The following is a 25,165-nucleotide window of genomic DNA, read 5'->3' as shown; positions in this document are numbered from 1 at the left end:
ATATGTTCTCTGAGTCGGCCGTCTTTTATGAGTCTTTCGATCTCTTCTTTTAAGTGACGGCAATCACTTGTGTTATGCCCGTGATCGCGATGATAATGGCAGTACTTATCCTTATCCCGCCGATTAGGATTACTCCTGAGCTTACTGGGCCAGCTAACAAAGCCTTCGTTTTTTATTTCCATCTCTTCCCGAGTCTTATTCCGGGGAGTATATGTGGAAAATTTTCGATCCGGCCGTTTTCCTGACCTTCGCTCGTCACGCGCTTGATCCTCTTTGCTTTTCCTCCCTCCGGCCGAATCGGCCTCTTTTTTGGCCGACTCTTTGGCCAAGGTTTTAGTTTCACGCAGGATTCGCGCTTCCTCGGCGTTGGCATATTTATCGGACCGTGCCATAATTCTGCCCGAGTATCGGGCGGAGTTTTGTCTAGAGATGCCAGGAATGGCTTATCCCTAACTCCTTGCATGAGTGCATTGAGGGCCGTTTCTTCCGAATGTTTTCGAACTTGAAGGGATTCAAATTAAAACGCTTGATGTAATCTTTCAATAGCTCTCCTGCTTCTGAACTAGTTATTCAGATGTGCAGGGGGCTTTAATTTTTCTTTCCGCCGATGAAGTTGGTGAGGAAGGCGTTGCTCATCAACGAATGAACCGATGGACTTTGGCTTCAGCTATTGACAGAGCTACATCGGCCAATGTAAGAGAAAAGGCCCGACACATTCCGCATCCGAGGCATCATGGAGTTCCATATAGGTCCTGAAGCACTCGATATGTCGGGTCGGTCTTGCTGGTGAAAGGAGTGATTTGAGGTAATCGAAACCTCTCGCAATCGGGCTTTCATTACCGAGTCCACAAAGGGGGACGCTTCGCTTCGGACCCGGTTGAATATACGGCCGTGTTTTATGTCCGCCATCTCTTTGCCATCTCTTCCCGCACTTCTTTTTGAAATTTTGAATGTCGGCTTTCCAAGGTTCGCCTTTGCCGTGCCTTCCATGGAAGGGCGATTGCGCCTTCTTCGTTCTATTTCGTGCCGAAGATCGGTGGGGCAGGGAAGCGTTGGTCGACTGCGCTGGAGATGGTTCTGCTCCGCCTTGGGGTTGGCTCGGCCGGAAGGACTGGGCGCCGAAGGTTGAGGATCAACCGCCGCCGTCGGAGCTCCCCTTGAAGATGCGGGAGTGGCTGCATTTGCTGCTGATACATTCGTTCCAGCATCTGCTTCATCATATTCATATCGGACCGGATTTCTTGAACCTCCTGGTCCAATCGCCCGTCTTTGCGACCCCGCTGATTGTTGATTGTTCTGTCCGCCCCTCGTTGGCGGTTGTTAGGTGGGTTCTGGGCTGCGGGGACCGCGGCTGGACCCGCTGGCCCTGTAATCGCATTCTCATTCAAATCTTCTTCAGGAACCGTCCTTCTAGTCATCACCATTGAAATCAGTATAGAGATACGAGATGGCTTTTGCACGTTCCTACGGCGCCTGTTGATGCAAATGTCCGGTTCGTCCTCCTAGACCCTTGTATGCCTGCGCAGAAAGAAAACAAAGGAGACCCGGCTCGAGCAGGGACCCTCCGATGCCAAAGTCGGCCTGGACTCGGGGTCTCAAAGTATTGGAAGGTTTTTAGGAGGAATTTTTTTCGTACCTCTCAAGGTGACAAGGGTCCTCCTTTTATAGCTGCTGGGTCTCCTGATATTGAGCGCGGGATCTTCTCGGGTATCACGGAGATAGGATCGTGCCCATCTTGAGCCATTATCCGATCCCGTGAGCTTGGGTCGGAGATCTTATCCCAAGATATCCGGAATGATATCTGACCTAGCGACGGTCGGTCTTGTAAGGTGGTCCGCCCACACATGCCCGGAACGCTGATAAGTCGTTCGAACCGACTCAACCATTGTCTCGGTTTAGCGAACCATGCCTCGGATTTGACGCATCCTTGGCGACCCGAGGTATCAAGTCCGAGTCCCGAGGCATTAAGTCCGAGTCCCCGGACTTGTATTTTTGCCCCCATGATCAACAATCAAATTCACAATGGATGTCGCTCACTTGTATATATATATATAATAGAATGTCACGTGTAAACAATGTATATGGCTAGATGGCATGGATAAACACATGCAACAATGTGGGACCCACATGTGTAGTGGATTTCAAAATCCATGGAATTCCTGCTAGTGACCAAATGCATTTCCATGGACTCATCACACTTAATCCCAACTTTTCCCATCCTCTCCAGATGATGGATGGAATTGCACGGCACCAAATGCAATTCTATCCCATCCATCTAATAACACCAAATGCCCCCATACATCCTCACACGTCCTCCTCTCACTCTCACTCCTACATGAACCCCAAATCCTCCTCCCTCACTGTATGGACCAAGGGTATATTATACCCTCCTTATCACCCGTGAGTTCCGAGTTCAACAAATGAATCCTATCACCCCTATCTCTCTCTCCTTCACATGGGCTAAAGAAAACAACAACAATCATAATAAGGAGAGGTGTTTTCTCCTCACTCTCTACTTAAGGGCCTGTTTGAAAAATACAAAAGAAAATAGGGCAAAGAAGCAGTTATCTTTTCTTCTTCTTTTTTCTTTTAACCATACATAGAAGAAGAATGTACTACTAGTTGGAAATTAAATTGGTTAATTTATTGTAAGACCCTTGGGTTGTTTGGATTATCAATTTAGTGATCCAATTTGATGGACATGCGCCAAAATACTTTAAATTGAAAGATCCTATCCAATAATTATTTCTTCTTTATTATATTTCTTATTTTATAACCGTATAATCTAGCCACTCTTTTATCTTTCCATTCCAGAGATTCTTTGTATTTATGCCATCACAAGGCACACCGATCTGGATGAAGCAAATATTTTTGTTTTCCCTTCATGCGGGTCAGCATGACCTAATCAACAGGTTGGATGGCAAGTAAACAGTCCATGTACTTTTTCATGGCAGTTTAATTATCATTATTTTTCCACGGCGGGGTCTACTCGAAATTTGGATCTAATTCATTTTTTAGCTCTAAGCCCTAAAATAATTGTCCAAGAATGATGGATGGCCTGGATGAAACAAATATATCATTGTTGGCCCACGAGAAACTCCCATACACGTGAACTTAAAACAGGGTAAAATTGTCTTTTACCTTAATTTATTGGCAAAATATTAGCCAAAGTCAAAATAATAAGCCTTTTTAACCATATTTTAAAGTGACAGGCGGACATGGAAAAAGTTTAAAAGCTAGTTTTCTAACATGAGCTACTTGAGACCAAAACTCTTTTAAAAATTTAATTTTGGGTCCATTAAAAACCTAATTCAGGATAACATTGCTTGTTCAATGGTGTATGATCTTGACCTAACGGACGGTCAAGATGAGTGATTAAAACTTCCACGTGTCAAAAGAGCCAGCGTGCACCTAAAGCTTCAGCAGTCAATTCCCTGTACTATAAAACGTATAACTCATTACTCGGGTTATCAGAAATCTTTGATACGGGTCCCATCAACATCAGATCAAAGGCACGGCCGTGACTCATACACGTCAGTGATGTAATGCGCCAATCAACGTGATGGACGGTATCTATTATTTCAAGGGTCGTGAATCAATTCCTCAATTAAATCTCCTTTGACTATAGACAACCAGACAGCAACTGTGCTATCAGACTGATCATGGCCATGCAAAGCGGGCACGGCTTCGGTGGACCCCTCATCCTGGGATCCCTAACTTTGGGGCTCACTGTGATGTATGTGTCTCATATCCACGCCGTCCATCCGTTTTGAAAATTCATTTTAGGCCATGATCTCAAAAATGAAGCAGATCCAAATCTTAGGTGGACCATAATACATGAAACAGTGGTAATCGACCGTTAAAAACTTCGTGTGCCACAAAATTTTGGGTCAAGCCGATATTTGCGTGGTATCATGTCACAACAGGTTGGATGGCAAATAAACATTTTGGTGGCCCCCATGAATTTTTTAATGGTGAGGATTCAATCACTACTGTACCCTATATTATGGTCCACCTGAGATTTGAATCTGCTACATTTTTAGGATAATACCCTAAAATGAGGTTTCAAAACGAATGGACTGTGTGGATTTAAGGCACATACATCAAAGTGGGCCCCACAGTTGGGAATTTGAGAGTTTGAACTTATGAACATTTACGTCATTGTATAACGGCTGTGTGGGTGTATGGTGAGGAAGGATTGTGGTTCTGCAAGGGCCCTCATCTAAGAGGAGGTAAAATATTTCAGAGATCTTGGCCGTTCATCAAATAGGGTATGCTGCTAAAATGCTCTGGATCAAAAACTATATGGTCTTCTGATCTCGTCGGCAAGTCTTGTAAGAGAAAAATCGACGGTTAGAAAAATAAATCCAGGAGTCCAAATCCAATGTACGTGTGTGGCAAGCTTGATGAGTGTACTATGCTGATTTTTGTTATGTGGCAATTTCACGGTGCGACCTAGCTGATGAATGGCCTGAATCACTAACATATGTGTTGATTGCCTTCAGCTCTGGCACGTACACGCCTCCTCACATGAGGGGCTTCCCACTGAATCACAACGGGCAGAGCTTTGTGCATCATATACACGGTTTCAACGCCCGTACACCCAGATACATGGCGCAACTGGCAGACGGATTGGAGATACCTCGTTTCAATACTTGAGGTCTTGGCATCGATTCTTAGCTGGAGTGGCTAACTTGGAGTGTATGTCCTGACATGGGTGTGTACTAATAAGCTAACCTTAAAAAAAAAAAAAAAAAAGGTCTGGGTTGCTCATCTGCCGAGCTTCTGCAAATGGACAGGGGGAGTAGCCAATCCGTTCCCAGCCGGGCTGGCTAACTTGGAGTGTATGTCCTGACATGGGTGTGTACTAACAAGCTAACCTAAAAAAAAAAAGAAAAAGGTCTGGGTTGCTCATCTGCCGAGCTTCTGCAAATGGACCAGCAAAATTACAGGTCCAGTCATTAGGAGGGTCACACATGTAAAAATTGGACGGATGAGAAAATATGATCATAAATTTACATGTTGTGTACATATGTGGTCCACCTGATTTACAAGGCCTAGGAATCGTTTAATGGTGAGCGTTCAATCACAACTGTTTCCTATGGTGTGGTCCAATTGAGATTTGGATCTGCTTCATTTTGGGCTCATGTACATCAAAGGTGGGGCCCACAGGCAAGCCACGCTGTGTTGACAGAGGCCAGGCCACACCCAACCCACTCCCTTCCCAGGCCAGCTCCTTCGCAACGGATGCATATTAAAATTTCGTACAAGTAGTTGTATGTAGGGCCTTCCTTGTTGTGCATGTGGCATCCAAACCATCCAATTGGATCTCCCTACCTTGAAAATGAATACCCAGAAAATTCACGCAGATCCAACCATCAAGACCATAGATCTCCAAATATGCGTGGTTGCTCCTTGATTGGCAAACCCTTCTTAATGGATAGGATTCCATAAGAACACTACAGTGGACCCCACACAGAAAAAACAAAGCTTAACCTGCAATACTTATTTATATATGTTATAGGAAGATGTGAGCAAACTTGTTACGGATTGACTCAAGCAAATCGAATCGATCAGTAAGACCCCGGAAGGAGAACATTGCAACAAGTCCGACCTTGCTTCCGAACTATGATTCCAAACCTACGGTTACTTGGAAGAGACAGACGGGGGTAATTCGAGCCGAGCCCCTCATCTGGGGCTTTCGTCCGAAGAACTATGGCTCTGGATCGGCCAAGTTGAGATCTTGTCTGTAACCCTCGTCTGAAAAACTATAGCCCTGGATCGACCGAGTCGAGCTCTTATCTGGAGTTCTCATCTGAAGAACTACGGCTCTAAATTGATCGAGCCAAGCCCTACTCACATCTTAGAGGCTGTTGACGTATTCCGATCACAGACTTTGACCATAAGGTCCGACCAACGGCTCAGGAAATCGAATTCCGGAACCAACCCCACCATGGACATGGCCGAAGATCACGCCCATAGATACGCCCCATTAGGGCATACAAGAGAGTGAACCGGCGCACGATCCAAAGATAGTGGCTGGCATCTTCGCACGCGCGACATCCACTTGATTGAGCAAATCGTGTCGAGATTGATGGCCATGATTTCATCACCTCGTGAGTATAAATACTAGAGGAACCCATTACAATAGGTAGGTAATATCTTGCACCTCCCATCTACCATACACTACTTAGACCCACTTTCCCTAGCCTGACTTTGACATCAGAAGGTCCCTTGATTGAGCTAGGGTCTCCTTTGTCAACCAATTTGTGCAGGACCAAGGTGCGGTGGAAGATAATCCAAATTCTTGCGACAACAATATACATATTCATATATACCTAATTTATTTACATGTTTTTTAAGCTTATTTATATGAAACTTTTCATACGCTTGTAATATTATTCTCATATTTGTATGGTTGTCCACTGTTTTTTCCATGTGGCTCTCCTGATATCCTGATTTTCTGGGTGTCCTTATTTCATAGTGGGCCACCCCTCACGGATGTGTGGTGGTGAGATATCAGAAAATTCTGATCTACAACGGTTGCAGATACCTTAGACTCATGCAATTACAAAGTTCCATCATCATATGCAAGAAAATCCAGTGCCAAAAAGAATATTTGTATCATCGTCATCATAAACTAGAAAATTCATGCCCCACTAGTCATAGATCGGAGCGGATTAGTGTTACCCGGATGGCACCTTAGTGGGTGTTACCTTTACTATGCTGAGTCCACCTTGATGAATTTATTATATGTCCACACCGTCCATCTGTTTTATTATATCATTTCATGAGGTTACTCCAAATTTCAAGAAGATCCAAATTTTTTTTGGACCACACCATTGTAAAAAGCAGTGAATAACCATTAAAAGCTTTTTGTAGGCCTCAAAAGTTATGGATGAAGGTGATGTTTATATTTTCCCTTCATTTCGGTCTGTTTGATTTTATCAATAAATCGGATGGCAAACCAACATTACAGATTTTCTTACATTGAGTGCTGGAAAGTTTTAATGGCGAGCGTTCAATCACCAATGTTTCCTGTGGTGTGGTCCACCTAAGATTTGGATCTGCTTAGATTTTGGCATCAAGTCGTAAAATGGGCTGAAAAAACGTATGTACAGTGTTGATTTAGAAAAAATTATCAAAGTAGGCCCCACGGTTAGGGTAACATCTACTAAAGTGTTACCTAATCCGCTAACCATAGCCAAAAGCTTGGCTACTCATAACTCTACCGAGTCACAGCTGAATCAGCCTAGCGCCCCTAGTTATGAGTGGCTAGGAGGGTGGCTCGTGATATCGGACCAGATCAGACACCATGGATTTGACTAGTCTGGACGAGTTGCATTGAACTCGTCCGAGTCAACAGGGCAAGAACCCGAACCAGGAGCCAAATGAGCTGGGTTGGGCTCATCAGACAAGAATCTATACTAATATGGGCTACGAATGGGCTTTTATGTGTCCAAACCGCCCGACTTTCTCAACATGGGAGAGTGGACATGGGCCTACTTTGATGTATGTATTCTACGTCTGAGTCATCCATCCATTTATCCGTATCATTTCAAGGCATGATAGCGGTGATTGAATGCCCCTATTGAAAACTTCCATGTTTTATTGTAATCTTTATTCACCATCCAACTTGTTAACGGGGTCATAAAACTTTTGTGGCTCACAAAAATATTTTAATTACTAATAGCTATTATTTCTTGTAATATGGTTCACCTGACATTTGGATTTGCTTCATTTTTTTGGATCCGAGCATTAAAAAGATCTGGAAAAATGGAATTATAATACATCATCACGGTGGGCCCCACGGTATCTGTAGAGTGGGACCGGCCAGACGGGGGCCATTCTGGCTGGGGTGGGCATGGCGAGGTCCTTTCATAAATTGAATGGCCATCCAATTCCCAAGCATCAATGGGACAATCTAACCATCCAAATTCCAATCCATGTTCCCACGTTGAGGATCATCATGCTAATGTTACTTGGACTTGGTCCATCCATGGTGGGCCACACTGAATAAATGATCAAGATTGAGGGCTTGTTTGGCCGGACCGATCCCATTGTATTAGGAGGGATGGGATCATGATATCTCGGGATATGCATGACGAGCCAAACAGACCGGGTGAGCTTGTCCTAAGATATAAGCAATTCCTTGGATCTTAAAACAATTCACTGACATTACCATCCTTGCTTTAAGGGCCAGTTTGGCCGGGTGGATTGGAAGGAATTGAATAGTATTAGAGTCGATGGCATAGATTCCGAGGTAATGATGGTGTTGCCAGTGGATTGTCTTGAGATCCATGGGATTGCTATATCATGTCTGTTTGGCACTTCTAGCCAATCCTAAGATTAAGTCTTTCTATCCCTTCCAATCCCTTGAATCAAACATGTCCTAGGTAAATTTAAATGAATCAGGGTGGATTGGATGGGATTTAAAGGTAACGATGGTGTTGTCAGTAGATTGTCTTAAGACTCATGGGATTGGGATCAGATCACCATCTCTGTTTAACACGCCCAGTCAATCCCAAATTTAACTTCAAATCCCTTCCAATCCAACCGGCCAAACGAGCCCTAAAATTGATCCCATTCCTTAGTTAGTTTTAAGGTAAAATCTCAAGATATGACCGGCGTACCAAACACAGCCAGTGAACTTATCCGGGGATATAAGAATCCCCAGCATCTTAAACCAATCCACTGACACCAGTATCGTTACCTTAAAATCCATCCCATCCCTCCAGATTCGATGGGATTTGATCGGCCAAACAGGCCCCGACGGACACAAATTTAGCCCCGTCACCAATGCTCGTGTTGTCACTATCACTGGTTCTTTCTCCCATGCATTAAATGCATGAATGTCCGTACACTCGATTGCAAGGACAAAGAAGCTACGAGTGGTGGGCCACACACGTCTTCTTACACTTCAACTGCTCCACCGGGTTTCGAGAAGATTCCAGCTAAGCCCTGTTATGAAAATGAGTACAAAACAGCGGTGGTATTTATCTCATCAACCCCTGGGAGATTACACGGTAGAGCCCAAAGGACCGTATTATGGTAAAGCCATCGCTCCAAATGACACGTAGCAGTGGGTGATGTATCGATCGGGTCCACCCATATGCTGCTACCACAGACGGATGGCTTATATATTAAAAATAAAACCTATGAAATAATTCTACCCACTACTTTAACCGTTTTTGTTTTCAGCCTTGATGGATAGAGATCGAACAGATAGGATTGTCCAATAGTAGTGATTTTTGAAAACATAAACCATCCATACTAGGGCCTTGCAAATGGACGGACCTGATTTTCATATAAATGTGCCACGTGTCCGTGGAGAGATGTCCCTACCTCATTACGGTTCTTCAGGTTCTCCATCGTATACCTTTCACTAATTGACGATGTCATATCTATCTCTTTTGATGGTTTGTATAAATTCAGTGAATCTAAAAAAAGAGTGAGCAGGATCAGCATCTTCGCTCCCAGAGATGACACGTGTACATGTTATAAATGAGTTACGCTTTACAACGTGTACCTGAAAGAAATTATTTCTGTGGCACAAATATCATGGACGACAACCGACAACTTAATGTGGGTTTCGTTGCTTACTCCCATAGGGTCGGCATGCAAGGTTGTACTCTGCTTAGAACATCTGATCCGTCCAACAGGTGGACCGCATCATAAAGATCTGTTGGTGATAATCAGACCAATCCATACAAATACATTAATTTTAGTCTAGACAGACCATCAGATGTCCATTGATTTTGACAGTGTAGACTACCTGATAAGTAGACCTTATGCTTCACATTCCATATAATCTGTACTGTGCAGCGCACCACGGATCGAGTGTTCTACCCAAGTGAGACGGACAGAGGTCTGCATATTAGCCTCATAAATGAAGGCAGATGTCAGATTTCTGAGCTGGTTTTAAGAGACTCGTCCCAGTCAGACCCGGTCTAGTTAAATGCCACGAGTGTGATCAGTTGACTCATGGATAGAACCAGTAGGGTTGGTTTAGGTGAGTCCGAAATCTTTTTTGGGTGTAAGATTAGGTGGTATTGAATCGCATTTGGTGGAGTTAGCACTTTTATTACACTGGATCCTTACTCTTGCTGGGGTGGTAGACTCTCAGGAGTTTCAACACCCGGTCAAGGGTTTGAGCATCCATAGGTAGTGAAATTCCACTAGCGTGAGTGTGGTGGGGTGTGTGTGCGTGTGTTAATTTTTTTTTTTTTTAAAAAGCACTTCTATTACACAATAATTTTATGCCTATAAATGCTTATGGAATTTTGACCATTCAATCTAATGCTTAGGATCAAATTCTTCTCGTGGAAAAAACACTATTTTAATGGTTGGACTATGGAATTACAATCAACGACCTGATTTCACAAATGATGCCAGTCAATTATACGATATACCACTCAAGTCTCAGGTGTAGAAGGCATATATGGACTGAGGCACAAAAAAAGAAACACATGCATACATGGGGTGGCAGATAAAATGGGTTTTAAATTCCACAAAAAATCACATTGTATGTCTTGTTGAGACAGGACGACATGATACCTGGCTTAATCTGATGGAACCCATCAGTTCCAAATGCAAGAAGGAATTTACATTGGACCAAATAGGATTCCATACCACTTAATCCCACATAATTTACGTTGTTTCTGATGGATGGGATCCTGGATGCTAAAAGCTGGTTTGGGTTTTGAACTATGTTGCATCCACGGATTTCCAGTTGGTACAAGTGCTGCCACAGCTCAATGATATAGACCGTTGGTTTGTCGGACCTACTCGTTTGAGCATGACGGAAAAATAACCACAATAGGCCAATAATCCTAGCCTCGAATGCGTGTCCATCAAATAAGGGTAATGAAGAAAAGTGCAATATCCGTCCGCAATCAACTGAAAAAAGGGTCTCATCTCTCCATGGTTCACATCTGACGGTGATCTGAGTCAATTAAGGATGGCCCACTTGGACAATATGAAAACCCAAAGACACCAGACATACCCGAAAGGGAGATGGGCCTGAACTTTTAGACCACCTTAGCCAATGGGTCTAGGACTCTTAAAACCCAAGCCCTACATCAACAGGACCCTACCTTTTGAACGCCCTTAATACTCGCAACGGGTGCCGTCATAGTGGTAAACACATTATATCTCAAGTCACTAATGAAAGTTAGTACAGACCATGCATCCTGACCACCCATCCTACCAAGAATGGTTCCTGGTACAAATGCCATAAAACCCCTTTGCATGAATTAGCGGCTAGATTGGTGAAATCTCTCCATTTCAAAGTTGATCATTGACCTTTTTTAAGAAGGTAAAAGATGGGACAGGTAGGATGGTCCACTTCATGGTAGATTTGCCTGCTACCATAGTTCAAAAACTCAAAACTCCATGACTAGCTACGCCTCGTCAACTTGAAGACTAGACCAAGTCTTTAGTTGACTATAATATTATTTAAAACAATTAATTTAAAGAATTCTCCAATTATATATATATATATATATATATATATATATGGAAAAGGTACTATGAGCTCTACCTCATGAGTCCGTCACATGAGGTCAAGGCTATGTGGGCCCCACCGTGATGTTTTTCGAACATCTACCCCATCAGTCAGATGCACCATTCCATCGTGGGCCTAGGTCTCAAAAATCAAGTCAATCAGTGACTTTTGTGGGCCATACCACATACAAAAGTGGGGAGGGGCTGTGCACCATTAAAACATTCATAATCATTTTTTGGACCCACTGAGACGGGGTTTGCAAATCCAGCCCATCCATTATGTGTGTCCCACTTGTATGAGGGTTCAGACCAAGTTTCAGTAGCATTCAAAACTCAGATGGGCCCCACCAAGTGCTTTTATATGTTTTAACGGTGTCTTCACATGATTTTAGATGGTATGGCCCACCTGAGTTCCGTATATGGCTGATTTTTGGATATCCCATAATTTAGAGGGGAGCCATCAAATGCACGGTGTTGATGGTCGACACGCATCACGGTGGGGCCCACACAACTAAACCTCACGGGAGCTTATTGTGAGGTCGAGTGCATAGTACCTATTCCCATATATATATATATATATATATATATATATATATATATATATATATATATATATATATATATATATAGGGAAAAGGTTCTATATGGTTGAGCTCATGGGAACTCCCCATGAGGTCGAGCTGTGTGGGCCTCACCATGATGTATGTCAAACATCAACACCATCAGTCAGATGAACCATTCCATAGTGGGCCTAGGGCTTAAAAATCAATTCAATCTGTGACTTGTTGGGCCACACCACATACAAAAGTTGAGAAGGGTTACCCTCCATTAAAACATTCATAATCATTTTTTGGGCCCACCGAGATGTGGTTCACAAATCCAGCCCATCCATTATGTGTGTCCCACTTGGATGAGGGGTCATACCATGTTTCAGACGCATCCAAATTTCAGGTGGGCCCCAACAAGTACTTTTATATGTTTTAGGCATGTCTTCACATGATTTTAGATGGTATGTGTTCACTCCCCAAGTATAGGGTTGTGATATAGTAATAAACTCGGTAAGACCGAGGTCGAATCCACAGGGACTGAAACTTGTACATAATCTGAAATTAACTAGAACTAGAAAAAGATGAAATCTAAATCAGGTGGATTTGACGAATAATGATGAAATAGTAAACTAAAATATGTAGAATTCAAAGGTAGGAGACTAGGGATTCAGAGGATCCACTTGTAAAGATCAAGGAGATCTTATGCCTGCATCAAAAACTCAACTGGACTTATAATCCATCTTCATCCAGTTGAAGGATGTAACCATGAAAATCAAACTGAACTTCCTTTGATATAGTTTTCAAGAGATGAAAAGTATATGAATTGGAATGGATTTCATCACCAAACCATGCCCAGGAGACGATGATGAACAAAATTAAACTAATTACCAACCAATCAACAATGCATGAAGGTTAGGAAGGATACCGTCATCCGACCATGCCCATGAGACAATGGTGAACAACAGGGCTTCCTGACGTCATAAACATCAAAAGGAGAGAGAAATACTCAAAGCCATCGCAGATCTATTGTAATTTTAGTCACAACAGACCATTAAAAACTAAAAATATTCCCATTAATTAACTAAAATCCACTTCAGTTCAGCATAAAAAAAAGGCACAAGCACAGAGTCTCCCATCATGCTACAAGCTTCACCTCGTAGCCCTAGTTAAGAGGTTTAGCCTGACATGATGAGGCTAGAACACATGAGAAAAATAAGATAAAATAAAACTCTAAAAGAACCACTCTCCCTGTCTTTGACTTTCAGCTCTGGCTCTCGTCCCCTACTTGAATGATGATTTTTTCCCCGTCAGTTAAATGGAAAGATGTCATTTATAGAAAGAATTCATGCATAAATCACGTTCCAACCAGGAGTTGGATTTCATTCCTGCGTATCCTGTTTCCTACACAGGGGCGATCGGACGCTCATTATTGTCCACTGATGTACTTTCGATCCCATCTGTTGGCATGGGGACAGACCAAATCTCCTTCCCCATCATCTGGATGGTCCGGATCCTACACTCAGATCGTAGAAATGGGCCACAACAGTTCCCAGTGGAGGCCAGTGCGTGCGCAACCTAGTCGCGCACTCTGTTCTGCGCAGTGAAAATGCGAAAACAGTTCGCATATAGTGGCTGTTATGGGGCCCAATGATCAGGCCTTCTTGATCCGACGTCCTGGCCGAGATTGGGACTTACATCCTGTGATTTTGGGCGGTGTGGATCGTCCACTGATCGAGCTGAATCGTCCGGCTTTCATGGACGTAGCAATCTGCGCCAACTTCTTGCGCTGATAATTTGGTGGGGCCCATGGTCGGATTTTCCAGAGAAATTCACCCCGTACATCAGTTTCTCCTCGAAAAACCGTTCGGAGATGGACAGTTTTGGATTTTCGATACTGCGGCCCACTGAATCCGTGCTTCAGCCGTCCGACCTGCATCTGAACGCTCTCTTCCTGTGTGTGCGTGAATTGTCGCAGATGGTCACCATTTCTATGGTCGACGCCCCCCCTGGATGCATTGGAAGGCTTGGATCATCGAATCAGATGATGAAGATGGCCCACTGAATTTGTTAGTGCGGACGCTGGCGGAAACAGAGTTCCGTTTCTGTTCTTTGAAGAAGGATCGATACGCATATTGACCGATCTTTCCCGATCTGGTGCCGCAAACGTGCACACCTTATGTGCACGTTCATACCGATGTAGGGCCCTAGTGATGTGCATGATAAATCCAATCCTCATCAATTTTTTAGCTTATTTAAAGGGTTGAGACTTGAATTGAAGCATATCCAGTCATTTAGCCTAAGAATCGATGGTTTATGGGTTGATCTGTCCATTAGGCCACTTCCATAGGGATCCAAGGGCTGAAATTTGATGTGTATGGTTAATTTATGGTACTCAGGCCAGATATAAAGTTTCGAGCTAAACGGATGGTGAGAACCCTGTGATCTTGCATTCTGGACGACTTTTAGGCCTCTTTAGCGTGAAAACTTGATTGTCTCGAATCTCAGCCATGTAAATTCATCGATCTCGGTCCCTTGGAGTCTGTCCCTTGCCTTGGTGAATTGACTATCAAATCCATGCTTTTAGTATCCTTTTTCACAGTTCCTAAATACACCTTGCATCACAAACATAATTAAATTGACCGTTAAATAGTACTATGTTCGTAAATTCGGTAATAACTGGGGTCTATATGCAATATTTGACCCTCAACACAACCCCCCAACCAGCATCTTGCTAGTCCCAAGCAAAGTATGCGAAAAATAAGTTGAGAAATACAAAACAATCTCTAAAAATTCGAGCGATTTTTGAAAACAATCAAGATACTAGAAATCTAAGATTCATGAATGTTGCGCAATACTGTCTCCTGGAATCAAGCGCACGGTAAACTTCATAATCAAGTTCAAAGTAGTAATCCATCAATTAAAGAAATTCTAAACATTGAGTTCCATGAGTGTAGAGTGTAACCTCGGCTTACCATCAATAAAATCCACTACTCTATTTCAGGATATCATTGGTAACCAACAATAGAATTTATGATAACCAAGACTTAAACCAAAACTTACCTCACAGATCATTTTTTCATTCTTCTAGCTTTTGATTTTTTCATTAAAAGTAACACCAAGAAGGAAAATCAAATCCTCACCTATAGGGAGCAAACTTATGGTGAAGACCAGTCGCCCAATAATTTTTATTTATTTATTTATTTATGTCAACCTTGGGGAATCAAACCTTCACCCGTAGGGAGAAAACCTATGGTGAAGACCATTTGCCCAATCCTTTTAATTCTTCTTTATAAACATGATGGTAGAACTTCGCAGGTTGGTCCCTTTTGTGCTTAGTGATTACCAATTTAATCCTTTAATATCGACTGAAACCTTAATGTGCAAGCGAGATGTGTCCTGTGAATTCATGACTCAATCAATGTTTACAACTTTTAATAATGGATTAACAATTCAAGCTTAGCTATGAAATCTAACAGATAACTAAATCCAAGAGTCATAAATTACTAACATCATGTATTTTGCAATTCCAAGCGCCCTAGATGGCCGTTAGAATCACTTCGAATTCACAAGAAATTCTAAAAAAATTAAAAAATTTCACAATTTTTGCTCAAGATCAAGAAAACACTGATTAGGAAACCTAATCTCCCACCCCCAACCTAAAATCTACATTATCCTCAATGTAAAGGAAATAAGCATGCAATGCACATGGAACAACGAAAATATAAGAGGAGTGATGGAAAGATAGTGCCTGGACGAAAGAATCAAGAGGCTTTCCAAAGATATCTATGTAAGAGCGGGTCAGCACAAAAGAGAAACCAATAGAAGTAAAATAAAAATAACAAAAATAAAATCCTACCTACACCACTTTCGCTGGTGCTCTCGATTGCATGTAGCGTATGCAACAAGCCTTTAAACTCCTAGGTTGCACCTAGTGGACGAGTTGTAGTCTCGTGAGGGTTTACAGCAATGTTACCCACAAACATTGAACTAACTAACTAGGAAAATGAAACGGAATGAAAAGATAGGTTGGCTCCCAGGAGTACTAGGTTTACTGTCTATCCTAAAACAATATAAAGGAAACTACCCTAGTCCTATGAAAATAGGAAACCTACCTATACCTCCATCAGACTAGGAGATCAATCCTGGTAAACAGGATCAGTCAGAAGTATGGACATGTCCTCTGAATCAAATTTCTCGACAAATGGCTTTAAGCGATGTCCATTTACTTTAAACTCCTTGCCATTGTCAGGATCTCTTATCTCAACGGCCCCATGAGGATACGCAGTGACCACAATGTAAGGGCCAGTCCAACGAGATCGAAGCTTACCTGGAAAGAGATGTAATCGAGAATTATACAATAGGACTTTCTGACCAGGTGTGAATGATTTTCGTAGAATACGTTGGTCATGAAACGCCTTCATTGTCTTTGTAAATTCTCGAGTTCTCGTACGCATCAATCGTGATTTCTTCAAGTTCATTTAATTGAAGTTTACGTAGCGAGCCAGCGTTGTCCAGATTGAAATTTAATTTTTTTATTGCCCAGTAGGCTCTATGTTCCAACTCCACAGGCAAGTGGCAAGCCTTCCCATAGACAAGTCTAAAGGGAGACATTCCAATAGGGGTTTTAAACGCAGTACGGTAAGCCCATAAGGCATCAGTCAATCGGATTGACCAATCCTTACGGTCAGGGTTAACCGTTTTCTCCAAAATGTGTTTGATCTCTCTATTAGAAATCTCAATTTGCCCACTTGTCTGTGGGTGGTATGGAGTGCTCACGTTATGAGAGATATCATATTTCTTCATTAAACTCTCGAATGGCCTATTACAAAAGTATGAGCCCCCATCACTAATGATAGCTCGAGGCGTTCCGAATCGGGAAATGATGTTCTCTTTTAGAAATTTAATGACCGTGCGATGGTCATTATTCTAACACGGAATCGCTTCAACCCATTTAGTGACATAGTCTATAGTGAGAAAAATATATAGATTTTTAAAAGATTGGGGGAGTGGTCCCATGAAATCAATGCCCCAGCAATTAAATGCTTCTATGATAATGATGAGATTCAAAGGCATCATATTTCGATGAGACAATGCTCCCAATTTCTGACAACGCTCACAAGCCTTGCAAAACTCATGAGTGTCCCTGAATATAGTGGGCCAATAAAAGCCACACTGCAAAATCTTGGCTGTGGTCTTTTTGGTAGAAAAGTGACCACCACAGGCCTATGAATGACAAAAAGAGATGACACTCGATGCTCATCGTCTGGCACACATCTCCTTACGATTTGGTCCGGACAATATTTAAACAAATATGGATCATCCTAGAAAAGTTGTGCACCTCGGTGAAAAATTTCTTCTTATCTTGCGATCCAATGTGTCGATATGGAACATGTGGCAAGATAATTAGCAATATCGCGAACCAAGGTGAATGGGAGACTCGAACAATTGTTCATCGGGGAACATGTCATTGATATGTGTCGTTTCAAGGGAATCGGAGAGATTAAGGCGAGAAAGATGGTCAGCCACTACGTTCTCTACTCTCTTTTTATATTTTATTTCTAGGTCAAATTCCTGGAGCAGAAGGATCCATCTTATCAGACAGAGCTTAGCATCATTCTTAGACAGAAGATATTTGAGTGCCGCATGATCTATGTAAATAATGATCTTGGATCCGATCAAGTAGGATCTAAATTTATCCAAAGTGAACACTACGGCCAATAGTTCCTTTTCCGTAGTCGAGTAGTACACTTGGACAGGATTTGGAGTCTTACTCGCATAATGAATAATGTATGGTTTCTTTTCTCTAGTTTAGAACTGTCCCAAGAGCATAATCAGACGCGTCGCACATAAGTTCAAAAGGAATGCCCCAGTCGAGTGGTTGTATGATGGGTGCACTAGTCAACATGCCCTTAAGCTTAGTGAAAGCTTCCTGACATGGCTCAGTCCACTCGTATGGTGCATCCTTTTGAAGTAGATTACATAAAGGACGAGAGAGGAGACTAAAGTCCTTTATGAATCGCCTGTAAAATCCTGCGTGCCCTAAGAAGGATCGCACGTCTCTAATGTTCTTGGGTAGAGGTAGGTTAGAAATAAGATCGATTTTTGCCTTATCCACCTCGATTCCTTTGGACGAGATAATATGTCCAAGGATAATTCCTTTATGAACCATGAAATGACACTTCTCCCAATTAAGTACCAAGTTCTTTTCTTCACATCTTTTCAGCACACATTTAAGACTCTCTAAGCACTCGCTGAAAGATGAACCGAAAACAGAGAAATTGTCCATGAAGACCTCTAGATATTTCCCCACCATGTCAGAAAAGATACTCATCATACATCGCTGAAAGGTGATAGGGGCATTACATAATCCGAATGGCATCCTTCTATAGGCAAAGGTGCTGTAGGGACATGTAAATGTGGTCTTTTCCTAGTCCTCAGGGACGATTTCAATTTGATTGTAGCCCGAATACCCGTCAAGGAAACAGTAATAGGAATGACCAGCTAGCCTTTCCAAGATTTGATCAATGAAGGGCAAAGGAAAGTGGTCCTTCCTCTTGACGGTATTCAACTTCTTGTAGTCAATGCACATTCTCCAACTAGTAGTAACTCTTGTTGGCACGAGTTCATTATTGGCATTAGCTACGATGGTGATCCCGGACTTCTTAGGAACCACCTAAGTTGGACTCACCCATTGACTATCGGATATGGGGTATATGATACCCACATCTAATAATTTAAGAACCTCGGCCTTAACCACTTCCCTCATGTTTAGATTTATTTACGTTGTGATTGTCGAGCGGTCTTCGCATCATACTCAAGATATATGCGGTGAGTACAAATCGAGGGGTCGATTCCCTTAAGGTCCGCTATCGTTTATCCAAGGGCTCCCGTATGCTCAATGAGAGTAGATATGAGCATACTCTCCTGTTCTTTCTTCAGGTGGGCAGAGATCACCACCGGGTATGTCTCATCTTGACCTAAATAGACATATTTCAAATTAGTGGGCAAAAATTTTAGGTCAAGCTTCGGTGGCTTGAGGTTAGACGGTAGAGGCACTACATCAATTTGGGGTAACTCTTCAAATTGTGGTCTCCACTGATTAACTTCAAGTATCGGTGTAGTATCAAGCAAGGCACACGTCTCCCTAATCATGTCATCATCAAAATTATGAGAGTGGGCCAGGCACGTCTCTAGAGGGTCAGAGAATAAGGTCAGAGGTGTCGTATCTTCCACTAAAGAGTCAATCATGTTAATATCGTGGAAATCGTCATCATCCTCTAAGTTTCTGCCGTTATTGAAAAAGATGTTTGACTCCAATGTCATATTTCCAAAGGACATAGTCATGACACCATTCTTGCAATTGATAATTGCGTTTGAAGTGGTAAGGAATGGGCGACCAAAAATGATGGGAATCTGAGTGCTCATGTTATTGATGGGTTCGGTATCCAGGATGATAAAATCTACAGGGTAGTAAAATCTATCAACTTGGACCAACACATCCTCAATTATCTCTCTTGGTACACGAACAGAGCAATCAGCAAGTTGTAGTGTGGTTAGGGTGGGTTTTAATTCACCCAAACCTAACTGTTTATATACCGAGTAGGGAATCAAATTGACGCTCGCTCCTAAGTCAAGAAGTGCATGATCAATTCGATGGTCCCCGATTACACATGATATGGTTGGGCTACCGGGATCTTTGAATTTCTGTGGCACGTCTTGCTTTAGGATGACACTCACTTTCTCGGTCAAGAAGATCTTCTTTTGAATACTCTGCCGTCGTTTGGTCGTGCATAAGTCTTTCAGGAATTTGGCATATGAAGGTATCTGTTTTACGACATCAAGTAGAGGAATGTTGACTTTCACTTGTTTCAACACCTCTAGGATATCCTGAGAGTTAGAGAGAGGTTTTGGTGCGACCAACCGTTGGGGAAATGGAGCAACTGGCTTTTCTATAAGTTTCGGTTCTAATTTTTGTGGGGCATCACTAGATCCATCATTGTTGTCCTCTTCTGGTTCTTGAGGCTTTTCGGGCCTAACCGGAAGGGTTTTATCAATGATCTTCCCACTCCTAAGAGTGGTGATGGATTTAGCGTGCTCCATTTGATTTGAAGAGCTGGGATTACTTATCTCGTATTGCGGTTTAGGATTGGGGAGCGGTTGTGCAGGAAGCATCCCCTTTTCTATAACCGTCATACGTGAATCCATCTTTTGCATAAAATCTCGCATTGCCTGGGTCAGCTCTTGCATGGAATTTTGAACCGGTTCTTCTTGAGGTTTCCCCTGATTTGGATTTTGATTGAAGAAACTTTGAGGGGTAGCAGTTTGTCCATTTCTCCAACTAAAGTTTGGATGATTTTTCCAACCAGGATTGTACGTATTAGAGGTCGGTCCATTGAAAGGTCTTTGATAAGTATTTACGGCATTGGATTGTTCATTCAACACTTCTCGAAAGGCGGGTATCGTAGGACAATTTTCAGTTGTATGAATGTTGCAATCACAGATGCCGCAAACACTTTCATTAACCTTATCCTTCTTTCCTTCCATGGCCTCAACTTTTCTTATGAGCGTAGTCACTTTATACTTGAGATCATCCTCTTCTTTCAAGAGATACAATCCACCTTTCTCCTTAGATTGAGTCGGCCTAGACGTGGTGTTCGATTTTGGGTAATAGTCCCATGATTGTGTTTTTTCAGCAAGACTATCGAGGTAATCTCATACCTCGTCAACATTTTTATTAATGAATTCTCCATTACACATTGTCTCGACCATTTGGCGCATGGAAGATGTCAGTCCATCATAGAAAAAATTTGTAATGCGCCACGTTTCAAAGCCATGTTGTGGGCATGAACTGACCAAATCCTTGAACCTTTCCCAACATTGGTAAAATGTTTCATCCTCCTTTTGGGTAAAGTTCATGATTGCTTTTCTAAGGGTAATCGTTTTATGATGTGGAAAAAATTTCTTTATAAATTCCCTTTGCATATCATTCCATGTGCCAATGGATCTAGGACGCAGTGAATGTAACCACGTCTTAGCCTTCTCCTTCAAGGAAAAAGGAAAGAGTTTCACCCTGACTGTATCCTCAGACACATTTTGAAAATATAAAGTGGCTATAATCTCATCAAACTCTTTCAAATTACATTCTTAGGAAAAACCATGCATGAGGGTGTACTCACCCCGGTCGGTTGTAAATAATCTCGTAAAGTACGAGGCGGGGGTGCTTGATGCACCTCATTCTCATCCTGAATGTCCTCTACCCAGGTTGAGGTAGAAGAGGTTGGTTCTCACCATCACTTCAATTAACTCGGGGATTTCGAGTGGTGTTTAGTCTGTGATGGATAGTTAACCCTTCAACCAATCCTCCTTAATCAAGAGACATCGAGTGTTGTTACGGGCCCACTTGGGCATGAAACACTCATGGCCCTCAATCAAAACCTAATCCTAAGAAAGGAAAAGAAAATCTAGAAAGAAAGAGAGGGTTGGAAAGAAGTTACCAAATTGGAGTCCCTGAGTTAAAAACCTGCAAAAAAAACAAAACAAGTCAGTATCTAAAGAGAAGGTCTAGAATTAGAAAATCCTTAAAAAGAAAGATAGAAGTAAACTAGTTTCTAAAAGACGAAATTCCTAAAGGAAAATGGAAATTTCTAAAATAAATTAGGAAAGTCCTAAATTAGAAAGTAAGTTACTAAAAGGGATTTGAAAAATAGAAAGTAGAGAAAGAGCTTACTGAATTAGAAATTTCTATCTTAAAAGCCTACAAAATAGGAAAGTTAGTTTCTAAACAAAAATTCTACAAGTAGAAAATTTTTAAAAATAAATTAGGAAACAAAATAAGTTAGATTCTAAAAGAGTTAGAATTAGAAAGTTTCTAAAAATAAAAAATAGAAAGTTAGTTTCTAAAAGGAAAGTTCCAGAATTAGAAAGTTTCTAAAAAAGAAAATCCAAACCTAAAATTAAAAAGTTTCTAAAAATAAACTATTTCCTAAAAATAGAAAAATACTAGAATTAGAAAATTTCTAAAACTCAAACCCTAATTCTAAAAATAGAAAAAGTAGAGGAATTAGAAAGGGATTACTAATTTAGAAGTTTATGTCAGGATCCTACAAAACAGGAAAACAAGTTAGTTATAGAAATCAATTAAAAATCTTAAACTAAAGTTAGTAAAATCCCAATCTTAAACTAATTCTAAACCTAATTAATTTCAGAAAAACATAACCGTCAATCCCCGGCAACGGCACCAAAAACTTGTTCACTCCCCAAGTATAGGGTTGTGATGTAGTAATAATCTCGGTAAGACCGAGGTCGAATCCCAAGGGACTGAAACCTGTACGTAATCTGAAACTAAGTAGAGCTAGAACTAGACTAAGATGAAATCTAAATCAAGTGTATTTTGAGGAATAATGATGAAATAGTAAACTAAAATATGTAGAATTCAAAGGTAGGAAACTAGGGATTCAGAGGATCCACTTGTAGAGATCAGGGAGATCTTATGCCTACATCAAAAAAACTCATCTGGACTTGGAGTCCATCTTCATCCAGTTGAAGGGTGTAACCATGAAAATTAACTGAACTTCCTTTGGTATAGTTTTCAAGAGATGAAAGGTATATGAATTAGAATGGATTCCATCACCAAACCATGCCCAGGAGACAAAGTAAACAACAGAATTAAACTAATTACCAACCAATCAATAATGTATGAAGGTTAGGAAGGGTACCGTCATCCGACCATGCCCAGGAGACGATGATGAACAACAGGACTTCCTGACGTCATAAACATAAAAGGAAAGGAACATGCTCAAAGCTATCGCAGACCCATTGTAATTTTAGTTACAACAGACCATTAAAAACTAAAAACATTCCCATTAATTAACTAAAATCCACATCAATTCAGCATAAACAAAAAGGCACACACATAAATTCTCCCATCACGCTACAAGCTTCACCTCTTAGCCCTAGCTAAGAGGTTTAGCCTGACATGATGAGGCTAGAACACATGAGAAAAAATAAAATAAAACAAAATAACAAAAACTCTAAAAGAACTACTCTCCCTGTCTCTGACTTCCAGCTCTGGCTCTCGTCCCCCTCTTCCACATCCCAAAACCTCCTCTGTAATTGAATGGAAAGGTGTCATTTATAGAAAGAATTCGTGCACAAGTCACGTTCCAACCAAGAGTTGGATTCCATTCCTGCGTATCCTGTTTTTTTACACCGGGGCGATCAGACGCTCGTTATTGTCCACTGATGTACTTTCGATCCCATCTGTCAGCATGGGGACAGACCAAAACTCCTTCCCTATAATCTGGATGGTCCGGATCCTACACTCAGATCGTAGAAATGGGCCACAACAGTTCCCAGTAGAGGCCAGTGCGTGCGCAACCTAGTCGCGCACTCTGTTCTGCGCAGTGAAAATGCGAAAACAATTCGCACGTAATAGCTGTTACGGGGCCCAATGATCAGGCCTTCTTGATCCGACGTCCTGGCCGAGATTGGGACTTACGTCCTGTGATTTTGGGCGGTGTGGATCGTCCACTGATTGAGCTGAATCGTCCGGCTTTCATGGATGCAGCAATCTGCGCCAACTTCTTGCGCTAATAATTTGGTGGGGCCCATGGTCGGACTTTCCAGAGAAATCCACCCCGTACATCAGTTTCTCCTCGAAAAACCATTCAGAGATGGATAGTTTTGAATTTCTTCTCTGCGGCCCACTGAATCCGTGCTTCAGCCGTCCGACCTGCATTTGATCACTCTCTTCCTGTGTGTGCATGCATTGATGCAGATGATTACCATGGCTATGGTCGACGCCCCCCCTGGATGCATTGGACGGATTGGATCATCGAATCAGATGATGAAGATGGCCCACTGAATTTGTTAGTGCGGGCCTGGCGAAACGAGTTCTCGTCTGTTTTGAAGAGGGATCGTGCAGCGTATTGGCCGATCTTTCCGGTTTGGTGCATCAGAACGTGCACACCCTATGTGCACGCTCGTAAAATGTAGGGCCCATAGTGATGTGCATGATAAATCCACTCATCCATCAATTTTGAACTTATTTAAAGGGTTGAGACTTGAATTGAAGCATATCCAGTGCACAAGGGCCAGAATCAATGGTTTATGGGTTGATCTGTCCATTAGGCCACTTCCATAGGGATCCAAGGGCTGAAATTTGATGTGTATGGTTAATTTATAGTACTCAACCCATATATGAATTTTTGAGCTGAACGGATGGTGAGAACCCTTTGATCTTGTATTCAGGATGACCTTCAAGCCTCTTTAACGTGAAACATGTGATTTTCTTGAATCTCGGCCTTGTAAATTCCTCGATCTCGGTCCCCTAGAGTCTGTCCCTTGCCTTGGTGAATTCGGACTATCAAATCCATGCTTTTAGTATCCTTTTTCACCCAAGTTCCTAAATACACCTTGCATCACAAGCACAATTAAATTGAGCCGTTAAACAGTGCCATGTTCGTAAATCCAGGCAATAACGGGTCTAATATGCAATATTTGACCCTCAACACGTATCCCTAACCGAGTTCCCTATATAGCTGATTTTTGGGAAATCCCATAATTTAAAGGGGACCCATCAAATGCACGATGTTGATGTTCGACATACATCATGGTGGGCCCACACCGCTTGAATATATATATATATATATATATATATATATATATATATATATCTATATATATATATATATATATATATATATATATATATATATATGTGAAAAGGTTCTACATGTCGACCTCATGCTAAGTGTGTGGGCCCCACCGTGATGTGTGTCGAACATCAACGTGGTGAATTTGATGGGTCTCCTTTAGGTCATGGGATATCCCAAAAAAGAGACTGGGGATATCCCAAAAAAAGATGTTTATGGAAATTAACCGGGCCATACCATCTAAAAAAATTGAAAACATGCCTAAAACATATAAAACCACTTGGTGGGGCCTACTTGAGTTTTAGATGCGATTGAAACTTGGTCTAATCCATAATCCTAGTGGGACACACATAATGGATGGGGTGGATTTGTGAATCACATCTCACTAGGTCCAATAAATTATTATGAATGTTTTAATGGGAGGGTAGCCCCTTTCAACTGTTGTTTGTGGTGTGGCCC

At 41.8% G+C, this 25,165-nt stretch overlaps 1 non-coding gene across 1 annotated transcript; it reads left to right on the top strand.

The window, feature by feature from the left end:
- The first annotated feature begins 20,880 nt into the window (after window positions 1–20,880).
- LOC131250195 (small nucleolar RNA R71) lies at window positions 20,881–20,987 on the top strand. The gene has a single exon (XR_009173124.1). It is a non-coding gene; the product is annotated as a small nucleolar RNA R71 (small nucleolar RNA).
- The last annotated feature ends 4,178 nt before the right edge of the window (window positions 20,988–25,165 follow it).

The sequence above is a fragment of the Magnolia sinica genome, chromosome 6 (genome assembly GCF_029962835.1).
Source record: "Magnolia sinica isolate HGM2019 chromosome 6, MsV1, whole genome shotgun sequence".
NCBI lineage: Eukaryota > Viridiplantae > Streptophyta > Magnoliopsida > Magnoliales > Magnoliaceae > Magnolia > Magnolia sinica.
Note: the sequence above shows the minus strand (reverse complement) of the source record. Positions and strands in the feature narration are given on the sequence as shown.